Here is a 21,720-nt window from a genome sequence, read left to right as displayed (position 1 = left end):
CTTTCCCCTCAGGTTTGTAACTAATCCTTAAGGTGAAAGGTGAGTGTTCTTAGCTGGGGCTACTTCAGTGTCCTAATTGATTCAAAACATTTACCTCTCACTGTGAGTTTTTATTGTTGTTGTTGTTTGTTTGTTCTTTTTGTCGGTACCAGTGATTGAACTCAAGACCTTGCACTTTCCAGGCAGGCACTTATGCCACTGAGCTATCTTACAATCCCTCTTTGTCATTTTGACTTTGAGAAGCACCAGAAATTTCTTTATATATATATATATTTAGAAGACACTTCTAAAATTTATTTATTTATTTGTTTTTATTTAATGTATTTGTTATAGGGTCTCACTCCACAGCTTGGACTCGTAGTGGTTGTCTTGTTTTCAGCCTCCTAAGCACTGGGATTATAGGTATACAGCACCACACTGGGTATTAGGGGCCAGTTCATACACCCGGGGATGGGGCTGGTGTGGCATGTGGACTCAGGGATCAAAGCCCAGTCTCTGAGCTTGCTTAAGCAGGCACTTAATCTGCTGAGCTGTCTTACCAGACGAACACCAAAAGTTTCATCATGCCTCATCTAGTGAATAAAGATGGATAAGAATGTGCTTATGAGCATGGCTTCCCTTGGATGACACTCAGCATATACTAATACTTTTTAAATCACACTTCACAAAGACACTCAAGAAAAAATACAATAACCTTCTAGAGCTGCTTCAAAAGTGGAAAGAACAGCTAAATGTGTTTAAAGACAGGTTATTTTAAGGAGTATTAATGGTAATGTGTATTTTACTGTAATATTTTTATTTAAAAATACACTCTATTTTTATCAGCCCTTGGATCTGATTGATGAGTTTGTCAAAAGTACCTAACCCTTGTGATAAGACACATCCTGGTACTTTAGGAAGACAGTATGTTTCTGTTTTCTGTGAGCAAATGGGCGGGATCAAGGATTGTGCAGTTGTTTACTATGTTCCATACTGCCTATTACCATGAATGTTGTACACGTTAAATTCAAAATAAAAGTAAAACAATAACTGGACAAATGTAGGCTTCAATAATCAATAAAGTGAGTGTGAATCTACATCCTTCTGACAGTTGGTCTGTTCTCTGTTGTCTATTTTTGACCAGGGAATCAAGTAGAGCTGTTCATCAGATGCCTAACATGACAGGGGATTTGTAACAATGAGAAAAACTAGGTCATAGTCCTTCTCAGATATTTTCATGTCTCAGTAGTTATGACAAAACAATAGCCTAAAACAAATGCTAAATTAAATGTGACATGTTATTTAATAACATGAAATATATATCCTCTATTCTCACTAACATGTAACAAATTTGTTAAGAAATATTACTTGGGGCTGAGGAGAAAGCTCGGTGGTCAAAGTTAAATCCCACATTCTGCATGCCACACTGGCTCCAGAAGCCTGAGCCTGCCACATCAGCCACTGAAACTGGATGTGGTGGCACATGCCTGAATCCCAGAGCTGGGGAGGCTGACACAAGAGGATTGCTACGAGTCCCAGAAGCATAACGAGACCCTGTAATAAATAAATAAATAAATAAATAAATAAATAAAATTTTTTTAAAAAGAAACATTACTTGGATAGAAAATTTTTCTTGTCCAAATGTTCATTTGAAATAAACAATCATCCATACATTTTAATAACACTTAAAACAATGTTCTTGTAATCTATTAAGAGAAATTCCTCTCATCATAAGCAGTAATGCCATTTTAATTTTGTTCAGTAGTGAGCATCACACTATCACCACGTGTTTCTTAAAATGCTTTTGCCTTTCCTTAAATAAAAAATGGTACATTTCTTACTTAGAAAATTTTTTCTGTCTGTAAAATCATGTCATAAACTTTCCATTTACAATATTGTTTATTGTGACTTATTAATCAGTCATCAGCAACTGTTATTTGATGTGTATTAGTATGAATTTTAAAGGCATACGAATTTGAAAACATGCATTTTCTTCCACTTTAGAAATAATTTTTCTAGTTCTGGAGACGAAAGTTTTAGTCCATATTTGTTTAATAACAAAATGTGAAATTTTGCCTTTTAAAATTATAGAAAGATAATTCATTCAATCACATTTGATAATTTAGATGAATGGAAAGGTAATAGCTCTGATGAGTATAAGAAAAAAGCAGCATAGATCTTATAAAATTACTTTATCAAAGTCAACTCAGGAAGAAAGACCACTATTAAAGCTTATATTAACTGTGAACTAAATAATGCATACCAATCTATGTTCTGAAAGAAAGCAGAAAATCTAGGTCAATCTAGGTTAATATGTTAGTTGCATTACAGAGCTAGCCAAATAGAAATTACTAGTTTGAATAAGAGCCAATTTGAGAGCATGATTTTGTCTGAGTGGTTAACTGATTCTGGAGACAATGGCCGAAAGATTAAACAACACTTTTTAAAAACCACGAAGAATGAGCAATACATTAGAAATAAGGAGGACTTCATAGTAAATCTGGTCTGTTGTTGATTTGTGTATGTTGATTAAAAAACTAGCCCACGATGGCTTGAAATTTTCTCTCTAAAGTGAGATAATAGATGACAGATGATAGCTAGGTAGATAGATTTAGATGATCTATTTAGAAGTAAATAGATAATAGATGATAGATGATAGGTAGATAGATAGATAGATAGATAGATAGATAGATAGATAGATAGATAGATAGGCTTACACAGAGCTTTATCTTTAGTTACAGGGATAGACATAAATAAGGACAAATATTGTGATGCCAAAAAATTTGCAGCTTCATTCTACAAGAATAATGTTAAACAAACTGAAAAACTTCAACATTTAAGGATCAAATTTTAATTTTTAACTACTTGTATAATTATACATTAGGTTTTTTTTCTAATTTACTCATTTGTAGATGAGATTTGTTGAAAGTATTCCATTTTTTATGTCTTGATATTAATTGTATAAGATAGTATTCTGTTGGTTATAACAAGCAAACATGGACAAATGGTACATAACTGTTTTTAGTATATTTATGTGTCAATTTTCTGTCTAGAAGAAAAAACTAACAGTGTGAGTTGTACATTCTTTTTTCTTATGTTTCACCTGATATCTCTTACCAAAAGAAGACAAGAAAGAAAACATAGCTTTAAATGTAAATTCACAGGAATGTATATTCTTAATAGTGACGCCCTAAATCTCATTTTAGTTGTGTGACTGTTTAAATAAAATCATATTAAGTAACACAGTAAGTAAAACATGTATAAGATTAATACATTTAAAATTGAAATAGAATAAAGATAAAATAAAAATCTTTGATATTTCTAAGAGGTAATGTTAAAATCAAATACAAATAGGAGTAAGTATTAAAAGGTTCAATAGAGTTGTGTTGCTAAAGAAAACATATATGGCTGAATTTAATAAACTGACTTCCAAATATGATTGTGTTTTACTCCAGAGAAAGTATGATAACAACTACTGCAAAATATTTAAAATTGCTATTATATGCATTGATCCACATGTGTGCATATGATAGAGCACACAGACTACAGGGGATGGCAGAGAGGAAGCATATCTATTAGTCACTTACAGATGAATGGTAGGAATTCTCCACAATTCTATGAAAACATAATCTAAGTCCTGCATGAATGATGAGGGAACTTCATATATTTCATTAAGCCTAAACATGATTTCTAGTTGCCTGATTTTTCCTACCATCTTTCTTTTCACAGGCGTGGCACTGACATCAAGCTCTTTGAACAATGTTTGAATAAAAAAAAACATAAATATTTATTTCCAGAATTTGTTTCTTAATCGGCTAAGTAAAAGATTATCAGATTATGCCTATCATCTCTCTATTGTTTTAGTAACTTGAAGAAGTCAACATACTTTCTCTGATATACAATGTCTTCAGTATAAATTAGTTAATATTACTTTGATATAGCATAGGTTCTTGACTTTGCCATGGATTTTGCTAAAAGGGTTGATGTTTAAGGCTCATATGCAAACATAATGATTTAGAGTTTTGTTAATTCAAGATTTAACAAGTTGGAACATGATTGGTACATCATTTTGAGCAAATTTTAATCCCACTCCCACCCTGAGAAACACTATCTAAAGCTGTAATTTGAGTTTAAATTATGCCATCCAATGTGATAGCTTAAACTGTGATGTTATTTTCTGTGAGATAAAGAAAGGGGAAATGGAAAGATAATATATTTATATACACATATAGTTAAGCATAAATGATTAGAAGCAAGATAACAAAATTGCATGTTGAAAATAATTTCAATCAATTTGGGTAACTATACCTGCCATGTTAAAGTATAACTTAATTAAATATGGAAAGATTGATATTTGGGTAATGTGTTTTTGAACTTTCCTATCTATTTATCAGCTATAAGTGAACAGACCTCATGCTGCTACTAAATAACTGGACATAACACAAAATATATTTCCCAAATGCTTCTTGTAAAGTAAGTGCAGTTAGCCAACTATAAGAAGGTGTGTACTTTCACATTTCCACTTAGATAAATATGTGTGTTAGTATCCAGAACCTCAGAAAGTTAAGAAGATTAAATTAAAGTTTGTCAACTATTATTTCAGAAAAGCTTTCTTCTTTTCTATAAGTTTGCTAGAAGCAAATGAAAACTTTAATCAAAATAAATTCTATGACAATAAATCACGAATAGAAAAACAAGACTCATTTTTCTATAATTGTTTGAAAACTGTGACTGTTATGTTTATATTGAGATAATGATTGTTACTGTTGTATGCAAATATAAACTGGTCCAAAGAGATCAATTTACTCAAGTGTAGCATCCCACGTGTTTCCAATTTCGTGTGTGATTGTATATAGTAACATGGGTAACGCTCTTTTCTGATCTTGCACACTCAGGACATAAGTTAATTACTTGTCTGCAAGCTGAAGTAGTAAGAGGAAGTGTTTCAGTGGGCTGACTTTCTGGAAAAAGATGTGACCAAGGACCTGAAAAGCAAGGACCCCAGTGAAGATCAGTTGCTTTAGCGATGGCTCATGAAAGTAAGCCTCCTCTGTATTCACACTTTCATGCAGAAAACAGAATTAGTATTTCACTCATAGGGACAAAATAGTGTTTGTATTATACTCATGAGGACCTTGATGTTACTATAGATTACTTAGAATTCATATGAACTAAAGTATTACTTGAACTATAATACTTTATAAAAATTAGTGTTAATATTAGAATTATAAAGTACAATGGCAGAGCTAACATCATTACTGTAATGTGGAAGTACAAAGATGTTTGGCATTTAGGTCTTTTTGTTTGTTTTGCTTTTGGTACAAGGGGTTGAACTCAGGATGCTGCTCTTCTATAAACTTGCTAGAAGCATATTAGGACTTTAAAATTAAAATAAATGTAAGATAATAAAACAAACATGAGGGGCTGGAGAGATGGCTCAGTGGTCTAAAGCACCTACTTAGAACAAGCTTGGCAAAGCATCAGGGACCGCGGTTCAATCCCCCAGCACCACATGCCAGCCAGCCCCGCCCCCTGGTGGGCTGAGCTGGCCACACACACACACCCCACACTCTCTCTCTCTCTCTCTCTCTCTCTCTCTCTCTCTCTCAAATAAATAAATTAAAAAAAATGAAAAAAAAATAATAATAAAACAAACATGAAAACAAGACTCATATTTTTATAAAATATGCTGCTTATGCTGCTGAGCTATATCTCCTGCTTTATATTTTGAATTTAGAATTCAGTGTTCCTTTAAAGATCATAGTAAATGGTTTTACAATGAAAATATTTTAATTTCTAAAGCTTTTTAGAAAATAAAGACAAAATTTTAGGGAACCAGTTATGGTAAAACGCTTTTCAATATGTAATATCATTTAATTTAATTTCATTATTATTTACCTGCATTCTGTTTTTTTCCTTCTTAATATTGTATTTTATTTTATTTTTTATCCATTTGGTTGCTGCAGGGTCTTACTATTTAGCTCAAACTCATAATGATCCTTCTGCTTACAGCCTCCCCAGTGTTGGCATTACATGTGCCCGTAAACCCAGACTCTGGTCCATTCAGCCCACTCTGGGGACAGGGCTAAAGCAGTATGTGGTGCTGGGGATAGAACCTCAGTCCTGTGCTTGCTTAAACTTTCCTAAGCAGGTGCTTTAGTATACTGAGCTATCTCACTGGCCTGGTGTTTTCTGTATGTCCGGTATTTCTATTTTTCTTCACAGGTCAGGCAAATATATATTATTTTATTTCTTTTTCTCTTATTTTACTATTTTTTCTTTTTTCTTTTTTGATAATTGAAGGTTTTTTTTCCTTTTTTTTTGGTTAGTTTGGCTGAGTTAAGGGCAGGTCTGGTGTGGCTTGTGCAGCTAGGGATCAAACCAATCGTATGCACCTGACTACATTTGCCCAAGTGACACTTGAAACTTCTGGGCTTACGCTAGCTTTTGCCTCAGTGGAGACCTAACTCTGACCACTGACTTTCGTGGAGCAATTCACCAACCAATGCTGGCTTCTTATTCGCAGCTCTCTGCCTAGTCTGAAAACCACGGTCCTGGTTTATACTCTCACTTGTGTTTCTCTTCATTTGTCCAAATCTTACAAACTTTTGACCATCACTATGTATTTATTCCTCCTTTTTTAATTTCATCTGCTGCGGCTGTGTGTTTGGAACAAAAGCAAACCCTGTGTCTACTTGAATGAGGATTGTTGTATAACTATATGTGTTAATCTCAGCAACAGATTTGATGAAAAAAAGTATAACAATATTGTTTAAAAAATTTTAAAAAACCTTGGCTTTCTGGCAAGTCCTCTTATTTTCTAACCTTTGGTTTTTATGAGCATATCTACTAATTATCAAATTAATTATTCAGCCAAATTAGATTAAATTTTACATTCTTCAATTTACCAAAATAATTATTTCTACAATATAAATATGAATAGTGTTATGGTTTGTGTGTATTTGTCCCCAAAACCTCCTGCCTCCTGCAGTTCTACAGGTTGTGATTAATTCATGATCCAAGGCTAGGATTATGGGTCTGAGTACTTCTGAGATTATGGGTCCAGGTACTGCTGGGAGGATGGGTGTGAATGCTACACCAGCCTGGGACAGATAACCAAAGTGTAACATAAGAGAGAAAGAGACAGACTTGCTCTCTGTTGCCATTGTTGCTGCTACTCTTCCTATTTGCTCTAGCTGTTTTGCTGCCTGCTTCCACCATGAACTGCCGCCCTCTGCTATTTTCCAGTAGGCCTTGGAGCCAGCTGAATATGGACTGAAACCTTCAGTAACTGTGAGCCAAATAAACCATTCCTTCCTTTACTTTGAGTGTCAGGTATTTGTATCAATTCTGCCTTAGTTACTCTTTTCTCATTTCTGGGACAAATAGCATGCGTTTTACATTCCAGTGTTCCTCTATTTCTTATATGTCAAAATCAACTTTATTCTATATTAAGAACTAAGCTTATGATCAAATGATATAAATGAAATAACTCATTCATCATCAAAATAAAACTAGTAGCCTTGAGAGTATAATAAATTGACAGCAATTGCAATAAAATACTACAGTTTATACTATAAGGGTAGACTAGGTGACCAAAGAAGTGTTGGCAGTGTAGGGACTGAGAAAGTGTAGGGAGCAGCAAGCTACTTGGTCCTGAGTGGATGCCTTGCCTGAGATAATAGTGGTCTTAACTTGCTAGGCAACACTGTCCTGTGATACAACTTTGTCAAATGGATAAATAAATACCCCTATAGTACTTGTTCAGTTCCTATCTACTATCCCAAGAGAGGGTTCCACTGACCTCAGCTTTCATCTCTTGTCTTTACTTCCTGATTTTCTCCCCATTTCTCCCTAGGAACATCGAAAATCATGCCAGGTCACAGAAGTAAGGAGTTTGGGAGTACAAAAAACAGATTATCATGTATTTCCTGAGAGGTAAAGCTAAAGAAAAGGAGCACAAAACAAGGAAATAGTTGCGGAAAAAGGTATTTCGTGTACTGGAAGAATGACACATGACACAGAATGTCCGGTATGCAGACAGACTGAATTCTGTGTAACCCGCAATCACTGCGAGGTCAAAGAGCTGGGAGAGTGAGTGAGGTAAACCTTGAAGTTCGATGGCACAAGAAGAAAGAAAGAAAGAAAGAAAGAAAGAAAGAAAGAAAGAAAGAAAGAAAGAAAGAAAGAAAGAAAGAAAGAAAATATAAGTTGGGGACTTCAGCCAGCCACAAGATATCTGGATTTTGTTTTCAGTATAAACAAAGCATCCCAAGAAAAGACAAAGGTAGTGATTGACTTATGAAACACGCTGTGAAATTTATGCGAAGCATTAATTAGATCAAGGCACTGAAATCAGTTGAAACCTGGGGGAAGACTGGGTCCTAAGTGGAGTATAATAAGTTCATTTTAATATCACAATTTGAGTCTAAATATATAAAATATAGATAATAAATAGTCTATATTTCCCATGAAAATTAGTTACAATATGACATTTTAGCTGGAGTCACATTGATCCATGAATAAAAAGTAAAAATATTTCCTACTTAGGAGTTTATACCTATTAGTCAATACCACATTCCTAATAATATATAACAACATATGCTTAAGAAATATTGGTTAAAAATTTAGTCGACAAGACTAGGTTGTCTTCTTTAGTCAATAATGTTTTTGAATGTATTGTTGGTTCATATTTTTATTTGATGTTGGAGGCCAATAGCTCATTTACCATTAAGGTTTATATTGTGTGAAAATACATCTACTTTACAGGGTTTAGATGATGTTCATTGAAGAAATACTACATTTTTGGAGCTGTTTGTGACCTACAACTGAAGGGAACCACACCAAAGCTGTATCATGACTTCAGCAAGGCAGTATGGATGTAGACAGAGAAAACGGGACTCTTAGGAAGATGTTTTGGGACTTGCAAGCACTGTGCAGTGGTTGATGAGAAAGTTGAAAGAAGTGCATAGAAATGTGGTTGCCTAAGACTGTGATCAGTCAGAGATGCCAGGCACAGATATAGGGGAAGAGTCACTAGCGTATCTACGGTGCTGGAATTTACACACCAAATTTGAATACAGTGTATCAACCAGATGTGGACAAAATCCTAAATACAGAGTCCTCGAGAGCCTGAGCAATGAACGAGGAGTATTGAAAGAAAACACTTCTTAACTAAACAAATAGTTTTCAAAAGTCATGGGAGCATACAAGAGAAAGAAGAGAGAATTAATCTATAGGAGAAAAAGGATTCACTGAGCAGAAATTGACTTAAGTAATATGAAATGTGGGAAAATTTAAGAAGGTCATCATTTTTGTAAACCTCCTGTGGAAACAACAAACAAACAAAAAAAAAAAGAAACAACAACAAAAAAACCTAAAAAGTTAAATGATTCAGAGTTGCCCGAGATAATTTAATGACGGCACTATGCAAAACTAGACAATTAGATATTTATTCAGAATTAGAGGGAAAAGAGGGGATCAACCTATATAAGTAGCTCATAGGAATGGCAAGTGGCACTATTTCACAGAGAAAAATAAGGTCTAGTAAAATAAGGAGATTTTTTCTCGTTTTGAGTACAATAAAGTTTATAATTTCATAATAAATTGGGGAGCTGAGGGAGAAGGTCCAGGAGCTTGAGGTTCACTCATAGTTTCCTTGTGGAAATAGAAAATGGGGCCCCCATGAGAGAGAATGTACAGCCATGCAGCAGGTGTACATAGGCATTGTAGTCTTTTCTCCAGATATTACACTTGTAGTAAAAATCTAAGCATCTATCTCAAGTATTTGAAAACAAAGCAGATAAGTATTTCTTTTGATAGAATTTGTAGGACAATGTTTTGGGAAACCCATAGGTACTGTGCACAGGCTCTATGTTCAGATCCACACAATGGAGCCCTGTTTAGCAGTATTAAAAAAAAAATCAAAAAGGTTACATCAGTGTAATCATCTTATGTAGAGCAAAAACATCAGAATGCAGAAAATTATAAAGCAATCAGAGACATTGTAGTGCAAGTACTTCCTTTTTCCAGAAAGCGAGAGAGAGAGAGAGAGAGAGAGAGAGAAAGAGAAAGAGAGAGAGAATCCTAAATAATAACAATATAAACATAAAATTTATTAGAAGCAAACACAAGTTAGCATGTGTTAATGGCATCAATATTCACAACTTTAAATTTCTAAATTGAAAAATAAACTGAAAGTAAAGTTAATAAACCTTTAAATGGACATTTAAGCAGACAAATATAAATCAAATTTTGTAGTCAACAGATAAGTTTAATACACATGCAAGGAAATAATTTAGATACTTTTATTTCATAGCATATGATTATTTATTTCAATATAGGTGTTTACGATGGGGACAAAAATCACTTTAAAAAGACTTGTAAGCTATTTGATAGTCCATAAGGGCTGGCCAAATACTTGAGCAGATTAAAGTGCCTGCAAACAAGAGCAGGGGCCAGGGGTTCGATCCCCAGGGCTGCTGTGCTGGCCCTGTTCCCAGGACACATTAAGAAGGCAATTGAGACTGGGCATGGTGGCGCTTGCCTGTAATCCCAGCTCTTGGGAGACTGTAAACAGGCAGATCACTACAAGTCCGATCTAGTAGTGGAACCCTGAACACCCTGTAGACCCCTCCCTGAAGTAAAAAAAAAAAATACTTCAAAAAGTACATTGGTACATTTAGAATTATGATTATCACTTTAGAACTTTGATAAGTAGAGCAGAAATGAAATACAGCTCCATTAGATCCCTATTTATGAGCATTTAGTAAATGAAAATGACAATATTTCATATTAGTGATAAAAGATCATACTAGCAATTCCATATGGAATTCATAAGCATCAGTGCATATTTATTTATGTGTAGTACTTGAAAATATTGAAGATTATTTTTAGTATTGGAGTGAGGAAACCTCATAAAAAAGAAAACCAAGAAATGGTAATGAATATAGTAATATCATTAAGCAAATTTAGAAGAGGAAATTTTGAAAACCAGGTAGACCATGCTTTTTTTTAAATAAACTTTCCCAAAAAGAACCTTTGTAGTCTATCTAATGAGCATTAATATAATCTCATTAATTTTCCCAGATGATAAGCAAATTTTAATACCAAATACATAAAAAAGAGAAAATGCATATATGTTGGATTTTAAATTTAAAATAAATATCAAGTACAATTTAAAAATATGCCCATAGGTATTTCTAATCAACGACATGCAAAAGAAGTACAATGATATGGCATTTTTCCTGTATCAGCTTGGCAGTACATATAAATATTGGCTAATATCCCACATTGAAAAATCTCATTTGAGCAGAATGATTACCTCTCTGGTGAAGCATTTGTGCAAGGCTGTTTCAGGTAAAATTTACCATTGCAGCCATAGGTTCTAATTCATTTCAAATCTGTTCTCTCTAGACATTGTTTATATTGCCACTAATTGTAAAATACCTTAACCATCTCTTTTGTGTCAACAGGAGTATAAATTATCATAACACTCTTAAAGCACAACACATGTAGCTTAAAATATCAAGATTCAAAGTATGCTTGTAGTCTAGTACAACAACTTCTCTTTATAGAAATTTTGTCCTCTGCTGTCATATCCTTGAAACTTATCATTTGGTGACACAAGAAATTGATTCCAAAGTTTGAACACCTATTTCTGGATAATCTTTCTCCTGATTTTTCATTACATGTTGACAGAGTTTCACCAGATGAAATTCTTGGATTCTTTCAGTCTGCTCATATACTCTTGCTAGGTAGCATAGAGTAATTCGCCTGACTGCCAGCTTTGGATAGAAGAACCTGGAAAAAGCTGTGGGTCAAATATTCTTTGCAGGGTCACCTCTAGCAAAAAGAAAACACTTGCAACCAGTGTCAGAACATGCTCTCTTGGTAGTGATAAAGACTTTGCCCCAGGAGGAGTTGTACCTACTGGTTGGATGTAATTCTCATGCACAGTTATTTAAAATGCAATAGCATTCTATATAAATGCCAAGCTTCAATTTTAACTTCCTGTCAATGATAATTGTACTCTTTCATTATTTATGTACTTTTATCAGTTTGTAGATTTTGAAGTATGGTAAAGTGGAATATTTATTATGCTTCCCATAAATTGTTGCAGATAGTAATTGAATTCTTCACTATACCTGTGTTTTTTTTTTTTTTTTTTTGAACCGGGGACTGAACTCAGACCCTTGCACTTGCCAGGGAAGCTCTTACTCTACTGAGTCATCTCCACAGTTCCGTGTGTGTATCATAATAACATCACCTTCATATGTCTGCTAAATCAACTCTATGTACTTACAAAATTCATTAATCATCACCTTCCTCTGGTTTTAGCCAAACCTTTAATAAGGAACGGGCTACTTCATTAATTGTCTCTTCTTCTGAGGATGCCTGTATATTCTAATTTGACCAGGATAGAATAAGTTTATCTTCTGTTTCATCTTCCTCTTCCTCTTTTTATCTCTGGAAAAGGTGGTCATAATGTACCCTATGCTCCTGGGTATTTGATCTTCTGCCATGCAATAAAGTTTGGGCTTTGGCACAACTTCATAGCCCCGGGGGCTGATGCTTGGATAATACCAACACTCAGGAAGAGTGAGTGCAAAATTACCAAAACATAATACTTGTTATTTATCACAGATTCTGTTCATTATAACCTCATAGTTTAATATAGGAAAATAATTGGATTTAATACAGAATATAATACATTTATTCAGTGATAGAAAAGGGACAGGGAGAATGTATAGATGAAATTCATGTAGTATTTCCCTAAGAGGGGATTATAATGCACAGTAATTTCATAAGGCCTCTGCATGTGTAAAAACCACCACCAATATTTTAGAGGCAATAGTAATATATTAACATATCTACAATTTTCCTTTCTTCCATCATACATTTTCCTTTCTTTCTAAACTTTTTAGTTGGACTTGTACTCAATGACGTGAAGCACAGATTTATAATCTCTTACCCTGGGAAGAGAAATAATATCCGGAGTGGCTCTGAAAGAAGATGCTTATATTTGGATTTTGATTTGCCTATTTTACACATCTGAAGGTAGTAAGCATGCCTTTTTAAAATGTGAAATAAAGTTATGGCTTGCCTTCACATAACCCATTATTAAATATTTTGATTTTTTAAATTGTTATGAGATGTAATGTGTTAGAAGATCAAGCGGACATTGCACTTGTGGATTTAAGGGTTATAAAATTCAGGAGGATTGTACTGTGATTGACTGTTTTTTTATTACATTACAGATCTTGCAAAAACACAAAGGAAATGATATTCCCAGGGCACTTAATCTCTAATTTAAGGCATGTTTTAAAAGTCAGAGGCTTTTAAAGCAATTCCAATGGAGATTATCATATGCTTCAACTGCAGGCTACTCTGTGCTAAAATCAATCTGAGGATGTAGCAAAGAAACTCAGATAAAATATATTGTCTTACACCAAATGTGATATCATAGTAGAGAAAGAATGAGAGCCGGTGAGCCGAGATTTGAGCAGATGAACTCAGGAATCTTTAACACCATAACTTCCCTGCACTTCCTGGCTGAAGAAGCTTCCTTTTTATACTGGCAAAAGGACAACTGTTTTCTTCTTTGTAGACCCTGTCATGATCAAAATAGGAGCCTTGTTTATAAGATGCTATTGTGTCATTCCATATCCTAACCCACTACCCTTCTGTAGCTTAAGGAAAATGACAGTGGCAGTTTTCCGCACAACCCAAGCTTGAAAGCATGAGTGCTGAGTCAAAAGAGCTTAAGAACAAAAATAATTGAAAGGGGAGAGAGAGTGCGGAATAATACTGAGAGTGGTGTATGATGGAGAAAAAAATTAAGGCAGACGAAAAAAGAATTTCTTTTTGTATTAACATGTTTTCTGTATAACAAGTTTACAGCCATCTTTATGAGTAGGTACATATATGTACCATAACTTGAATCTTTTTTTCTTAAACATGAGCTAAAATTAATAAAAATGATAATAATGAAACTAGGAGCAGGAGGTTTAGAAGTGGAGAGAGAGAACTGGGTAGGGAGTGGAAAGAGAACAAATAATTGCAGATAATCTCTTGATGGTTGATAATTCACAGCATAAGTCACTGATCTGGCAGGAAACTTGGACTCGAGAATCTGGTCAGTTTTCGCTTTGGCTCCTTTGACATGCAAGTCTCTTATTTCAGATTGATTTTGATATCGGGATGTACGTCTCTCCCTTCCTGACAACTAGCTGGGCTTTAAGTTTGCTTTCTCTGAGCATTTCCAATGTAAAGCCCCACCTCCCCCAATTCCATTCAGCCATGTTAAATCTCTCTTGCTTTTGCCTCTTGAGACTAGAAACACACACACACACACACACACACACACACACACACAACGTCAAATATATGAGATTCTAGAAATTTTTTAATGCACTGTATTAGTTTGAGGGAGGGCTCCAAATTTCAGTCCAAGGGCTGGCCAGATAGGGCCTACTTAGCAGAGCACAGAGGATCCCCCACACCACAAGCCATGCTGGCCCAGCCTCGGGGATGCCCTGAGACAATTGAGACTGGGCGTGCTGGTGTGCGCCTGTAATCCCAGCGCTTGGGAGGCTGAAAACAGAAGGATCACTACAAGTCTGATCTATGTGGTTAGACCCTGTAGACCCTGTAGACCCTTTACTAAAATAACAATTAAAAATTTAAAAATTTAGGCCATGACAACCTAAAATATAGTTTCAGTTCTTTACACCTTGGATACATTTCCAGAAGAATGCACTGAATATTTGAAAAATATCTATACTGCCTTCCTTGAAGGCAAGAAATTATAGTCAATTAAGAAAATTTCAAAACCTTGTCCTTGCAGGTTAGAAATGAAGTAGGAGATGCCCCATCAGATGCCCCATTAATTTTACTTCCAAAATGGCAGTATTGGATTGGCCTGGTCAGAGTAGATGCAATTCTCTTAATGGGAAGGAAGGTGGAGGTAGTAAATTAGATCTTACTACTCCACATAAATATATGGCACTGGCTAACAAGTAGATCTTGATTGTGCTATTCTAAAAGGCAAAACAAAGGACCAGAGCTTGATTCGCTGGCTTTCTTTGCACTATATAAATTTAAGATAGCTTCAAGTAGAAGATTGAACTTCATCTCCATTATCCTGTCATAGCTGATCACATTTTCCAAATGGGTAGAAGAAGCACACAAAGCTTACTAATTGAAAGTGACTGGTATTATGCAAACATCCTTAAAATATAATTTCAATATATATGGTAAATGTAATCACATTCTTTATGCAAACAACCTGTGGCCACTGACTATGTTACCCTCACACTAAAGAAGCTAGGGCTCATACTACATAGTGAGTGCTGGGTAGAAGAAAAATCTAGAGCCTCAAAGATTCTAAGAGGATTGTGAAAAGAAGATAACTGTGGTCCATCTAATAGTGCTTAGATATTGCCGAAATGATTGTATTCCTAGGACAACGGAAGTGTAAGACTGACAATAGCTACTATTTTGAAAAGCAGACATGAATTTTCTGACGTTGATAGCAAGAAGTTACAGATGTCATTGGAATTATTATATGCAGATACACCAGCAAGGCACAAGGCACAGTGCATGTCCTTAGAGCTCTTTCCCCTCCTCAAGAGAGTGATGTCACCTATCTGTGGACTGTCCCTATAGTACACATAACTATCCCTGTACTGAATGCTAGCTGCAAAGCTCTGACCACCAAAGATCTCAAGCCTCTTCTCCTTAATCCTAACTTCTTCAGTTAATCTCACCATGACTCCACTGTTCAGTAGTGGGATTTTCACCAGGTCTACGGCTAAGGTACAATCACACATCAACCAGGGAGTTATGCATCCCACTCATATATCTGGAAGAGCTAGCTTGGTTATAAACTTAGGAATGGCAGTTGCCATCCTCTGATCCAAAATTTAATGCAAGACATATTTTAACTTGGGAAAAGAGTCAGCAAATCAATGCCTTAGGTAATTCTTCCCCTCACAGACTGTTCTGCAGCATGTTTGTTCCATAGAGTTTCTCTGGAGAAATTACATGTTGCTAAATGAATTTATTTATTTTCTTTTGACATTGTGGCCCTAGGTTAAACATAATTTTATTTACTTCTTCTTTTCCCAAGTCATTTCCTTTTTTTGAAACTCTCACTTTCCTGGGATTCTGTCTTTTAATAAAACATTAACACATGAATTTTGCATCAAATTGATTCTGAACAACTAACACTAATAAATATTGTAGTGTTTTAGTTTAAATGTCTTAATAGATGCAATGTTTTAAGATAATGACAAATCCATAAGATAATTACAAGTCCATACTAAACAATATCCAGGTAACAGCTACAACCATCATTATCGTTAATATTTGTATAGTGGTGGATTGACAGCTGGTGGGCAATTTGCAAAACCCAGCTGAACTGAATCATCACGAATCTGGATGTAGGAGGCTCACCTGAAGGTTGTTGTCAATAAAATAGAAAGGAGGGCTGGAGAAGAGCTGCTGCATTGATCATAACACTCCTAGAAAAATCTATTTTCCCAGTTTTTAATTTTTCATTTGCGATAATAATTTACAGTTAAAAAGATCCTTTATATGGTATACTGTGATTACTTAGCATATTAACTATACCAACCAAACTTTTGTTTAATACTGGGGAAATAACACGATACTTTAACATGTCATTTGAATTTTAATGGATTTATGAGAAAATAAAAAACTTAAATGTACAGGCAAGTTTGTGTTAGCTTTTTATTACTGTTAAAAGTACTTAAATATGCAGTTTAGGTTAAGGAAGCTTTGGTGTTGCTCATGCTTTTTTCAGAGGGCCCAGTCCAGGGTTGGATCACCTCATTGGTTCTGGACCTGCGGTATGATAGCCCATCATAGGCAAGGGTGTGGTGGAGGAGAGATGCGCTTGCATCACAGTTGGGGCCCAGAGAGAGTGAGGAAAAGGTTTGACCCTGATAAGAGGTGGCTAGCAACAAATTTATGTTTCAAAGCTATGACCCACGCACCTACTTCATCTATTTAAGACCTACCTCCTAATAAGGTCATTGAACTACTCAAAGGCTCATGGAGTTTAAGCTCTCAAAATGAATTGCCTCCCTGAAGCCCTTCCTCTGAAGAAGCTGCCTTGTGGAACGTTCTCTAACACATGACCATTGGGGCACGCCACACACAGCAGAATTTTAATCAAGTGCAGTGAACTAATAACATGAAACACCATAGAGTGTATACATCTTTTTTGAAAACAAGTTCTTCCTAAAAAAAAACCGTGAACTTCTCACTCTGGGTTTGAACATGAGACCCTTCCTGCTTCAGCCATCTATGCCTTCGATTCCATGAAACCCTTCAGAAAGGAAGTTTAATAATTAATGCAGTATCAAAAGATGTGTTTTCTTCTTTGTTTTAATAGTAGTAAAGTTTTTTAAAGGTAGAAAAAGAAACACGCTACAGAGAGGAAAGGTAGGCTATGCAAAAGTAGATGAAGAGATGCATCCGACAGTCTGAAGATGGACAACCATGCAAGAACAAGACATACGGCACACACGGCGTATTTTTAATACCATATTTATTGTTTTGGACAAATCTTACTTTTCAGTGCTTAAGTAAAACTTCAATAGAAAAAAATTGGGAACATTTTACCTCTTTTTTATTGTTGCATTTGTCTTTATAGCACAAACTGGCCTCAAACTCACAGAAATCTTCCTGCCTCGGCTTTCAAGTGCTGGGATTGCAGGCATGCACTACCATGCCCAGCGAAGAGTATTCTTAAGAAACACTGTCTTTGGTCTACAACTTAGAGATAGTCCACCACTTTGTTTCAAAATCTGGTGGATGTTCTAGTGTTCTAATAGTAAAGGCCTTATAAAACTGTTGGCAATGATTATGAAAATTAGGAGTTTAACGAACAACAAAAAGTTAATAGAATCAGTGATTTTTAAAATTCAAAATCAAGTCTTGATTTGACCAAGCAAAACATGAGAACATGTAGAATTTCAACATTGAGGGCAACACAGAGAAATTATTTTCAAGAAATATATCATTTATGTTACCATAACACAGCAATTTTAGGCTCTTTTTGTATTTTAAAAGTATTTGCATATTTTTATAAACTTTCAATCAGTAGAAAAACTTTAAAGCAATCTGATACACATTCCCATGTGGTATACAAAACTATTATGTCAAAACAATATTTACTAATTAGGTATTGATGATCTGACATTTAAAATTATTTTCTGAAAATAATTAGATTTGAAAATGTAATTCTGTCTTGCAGAACCAATCTCAAATACTCTATAATGAATTCTATATTCTATAGTGAATATAGAATATTTATTACTCCAGATCCCCTCAGGGGTCTCTCAAAGACTGAGGAAATATAGTTCCTCTATCTATCTATCTATCTATCTATCTATCTATCTATCCATCCATTCATCTATCCATTTTTTCATGGTTAGTAACTTCATATTTTTTTTGCTATTTTTCTCAATTCTTATTTTTTATTAATTTTATTGAGAAACAAATAGCAAGGAAACAGTTTCAAAACAGATTACTAGCACAGTTTCAATAATCAATACATTGCTAATTGTTGTCTTCATACTGGTTATTCATAGTACAAGATGCAGACATGATATCCTGTCCAAACACTATTAGTACAAATTTTTCTTTTCATTGAATTAAAAGAAAGTAGCTGTGTATCTATCCCAATTATTTTGTATGTAGATAAAAAAATGGTCCTTCATTTGTATCACCTTTTATTGTTTAGTTTTTTCAGAGAAGGGTATTCCTTTGGCATTTAAATATTGTAGGTGCATGAATTCAGCAAAATATTCCAATATAGCTCAGTAGTTCATAATAGTAATGGGCTTTCCATAGGACAGGCAATGTCAGAAGTTGTTGACTTGAGCCTTTTACAGCTCAGCATATTAATATGGCTTTACTTTTTATACTTGGTCTTTATACTTTTCTGCTGGATGGTTAAGACCAAGATAAAGCAAGACATATATAATAAGAAATGTAACTTTTGCATCTGCCTACCTAATTTGTACTATTTTTCTATTAATGTATAAAACAGTAAAAATTTTATAGTCTAGAAATTCTAGTTTTCTTCATTTCCTTTACTTGCTACTGATTTTGCATATAGAAATTTATCATTGTTAAAAGTCAATCTACATACTATTTTAGAGACTTGTACATACTACGGATACATATTTTAAAAACACTTTGATTGAGTGGGAAAATATTAAGGCTAAGAAAAGGCTTGGACATTTACATTTTAATGGAAATTATTTATTTATTTATTTATTTATTTATTTATTTATTTATTTATATACTTGGTACAGGGTCTCGCTATGCAGCTCAGACTTCTAGTGATCCTCCTGTCCCAGCCTCTCCAGCACTGGGATTACAGGTGTGCGCCACCACACCTGGTTTGGGGGCTACTACAGCATGCCCAGGTTTCTGGGGCTGGCATGGTATGTAGTACTGGCAATCAAAATTGGGTCTTTGTGCTTGCCAGGCAGGCACTCAGACCACTAAACTGTCTCCACGGCCTGAAAGAAATTAAAATATTAAATTATTTGTATTGCCTAGAGATACAAATCATGTTTCTATGTATAAATTTGGGAAGGTTTTCCAAACTCAAAATTAATACTGACAGAAAAATGTTTGAAATTTTAAAATAACATATCTAATAAAATATTTTTGAAGTTAATCATAATAAAGACAATAACAAATATATAATTACAATCAATATAAAATATATTCTTAAATATATTACTAAAATGATGTATCATTACTAAATTTGTTTGAAAATAAACAGATTCAGTTGCATTTTCGAGTATTCAATAAAATGCATTGAGTTTTAAAATAATCATGAATAGTGGGGATAAAGAATCAGCAACTCAAGGCAGTAACATCAAAATAGGATGCTTAATAAGAACTATTAACAAAAGTGTTCTGTGGAATAGTCAAACTTATTTAGAACACTAAAGCATCTTTAAAAATGTCTTACAGTTTGGAAAATATTTTGCTTTATTTATTTTTGCATTACCAGGCATTCAACTCAGGACTCTGCACCAGCCAGGCAAGACCTTACTGTCCTGAGTTTTCTCTCCAGGTCCTTATTTTGCTATATTTTAATGCAACATGGGCTTTTGGTCACTGACTAAAACTTGTGTAATTTTATCCGCAACACACCTTTTATATCTCAGATGTGTTATAGTTATTCAGAGATGGTCGAACAGGACCTTTAGTTGGATCTTTTCTTGTCATGATTTTGTATGAAGCATAAGAAAAACACATTGGACTAATATAAAAATGCAAAACTTAAATGCAGTTGCCTTAAAGCATTCACTTAGGAGTTTAGAGCACATGCTTCCTCTGCACAGCTAACATTAGTATCGATATTTATTAACTTTTGTGCTCCTGTACCTAGGTATGTAGTACAAGCATTTTTTTAGTGTTTTTTTCATCTCTTTACATTTTTATTCAGAAGAGAAGTAGATACAGAGGTGTCATTATATTTTCTTTGCAAAATGACTTTGAAAAGTGACATTCACATCAGGAAGGAAATTGCATTTAAGGAAATGCATGTCAATAAATGTTATTATGCCCCCAAATATTATTAGCAATCTAGAGTTATGCAATGTACTAGCAGAAATTTAAGTGATATATATTTTAGGATAACAACCAAGTGATGAAGGAAGGCATTTACCTGGTTGAAATAAAATAATTCAAATTACATATTCTATAAAGACCTGTACACATCAAATTGGTATCTGTCATGCTAATTGACAGAATGAATTTATAGCAGACTGTATAGCATACACTTTATGTGGATTTTCTCATTTCTTCATCCCAATGCTTATCATGTGTGAAATATTTTACACACTTTTCATAAATAAAACAGGGAAAAATTACTAAGTAATTTATCTATGGCCACACAGCTTAAGGCAATAGCTGATCATACAATTGATAAGACGGGCAGAATCTAGAATCTTAACCTCAATATATGGAAGCGATAGAAACAGAGAAAAGATTAAAAATAACATTTAATTTAGAAATTCAAGCAAGGCCTTTAAAATTTATAAGATGATCACAATGAATAAATAGAAATCATTGATATCAAGAGTTTACAAACAATGAAAATGGGTTAGTTATCCTTCCATTCCTTTTGAATTCCATCTATACTTCTTTTAGCCTTTTTCATCAATGTGTTTATATGTAAGTGCATCGTCCTATTTATACTTTTATATTCCCTTGTCCTGCTTTATTTTTTCATTACTGCAACACATGAGATTCCATGTATGGATATTTGGGGGTTATTATTGTTTGTGTTGTATTTAGTATAAAATTCTTAAAGCACATTCTCTGAATTGAATAACTTCTACGAAATTTGGAATGAAACATAAACATTTATAGCAGACAAATTTCACAAACACTGTACCACACCCACAAAATACTTCTTTTAAAAGGCCTATAAACAATTGATCTCGCCTGCCCACCCAGTAGAAATTTCTGCCGCGTTCTGGGAACCCACAGACCCAGTCTTAGACCTGGTCCGGTGAGTGTGTGGGAGAGCTTCCTGCTACCCTGCGCCGGCAGGACCAGTCCCAGCCCAGGCGCAGCATGGGCCAGACACTCTCCCACACCCTTGGGATGCCCCCTACCACTCCGAAGCACCTCCCCCACCCCGCCCGCCGAGTAGGAATTTCTGCCCCTTTCCCGGAA

The sequence above is a fragment of the Octodon degus genome, unplaced genomic scaffold, assembly GCF_000260255.1.
Source record: "Octodon degus isolate 3935 unplaced genomic scaffold, OctDeg1.0 scaffold00157, whole genome shotgun sequence".
Classification (NCBI taxonomy): domain Eukaryota; kingdom Metazoa; phylum Chordata; class Mammalia; order Rodentia; family Octodontidae; genus Octodon; species Octodon degus.
Note: the sequence above shows the minus strand (reverse complement) of the source record.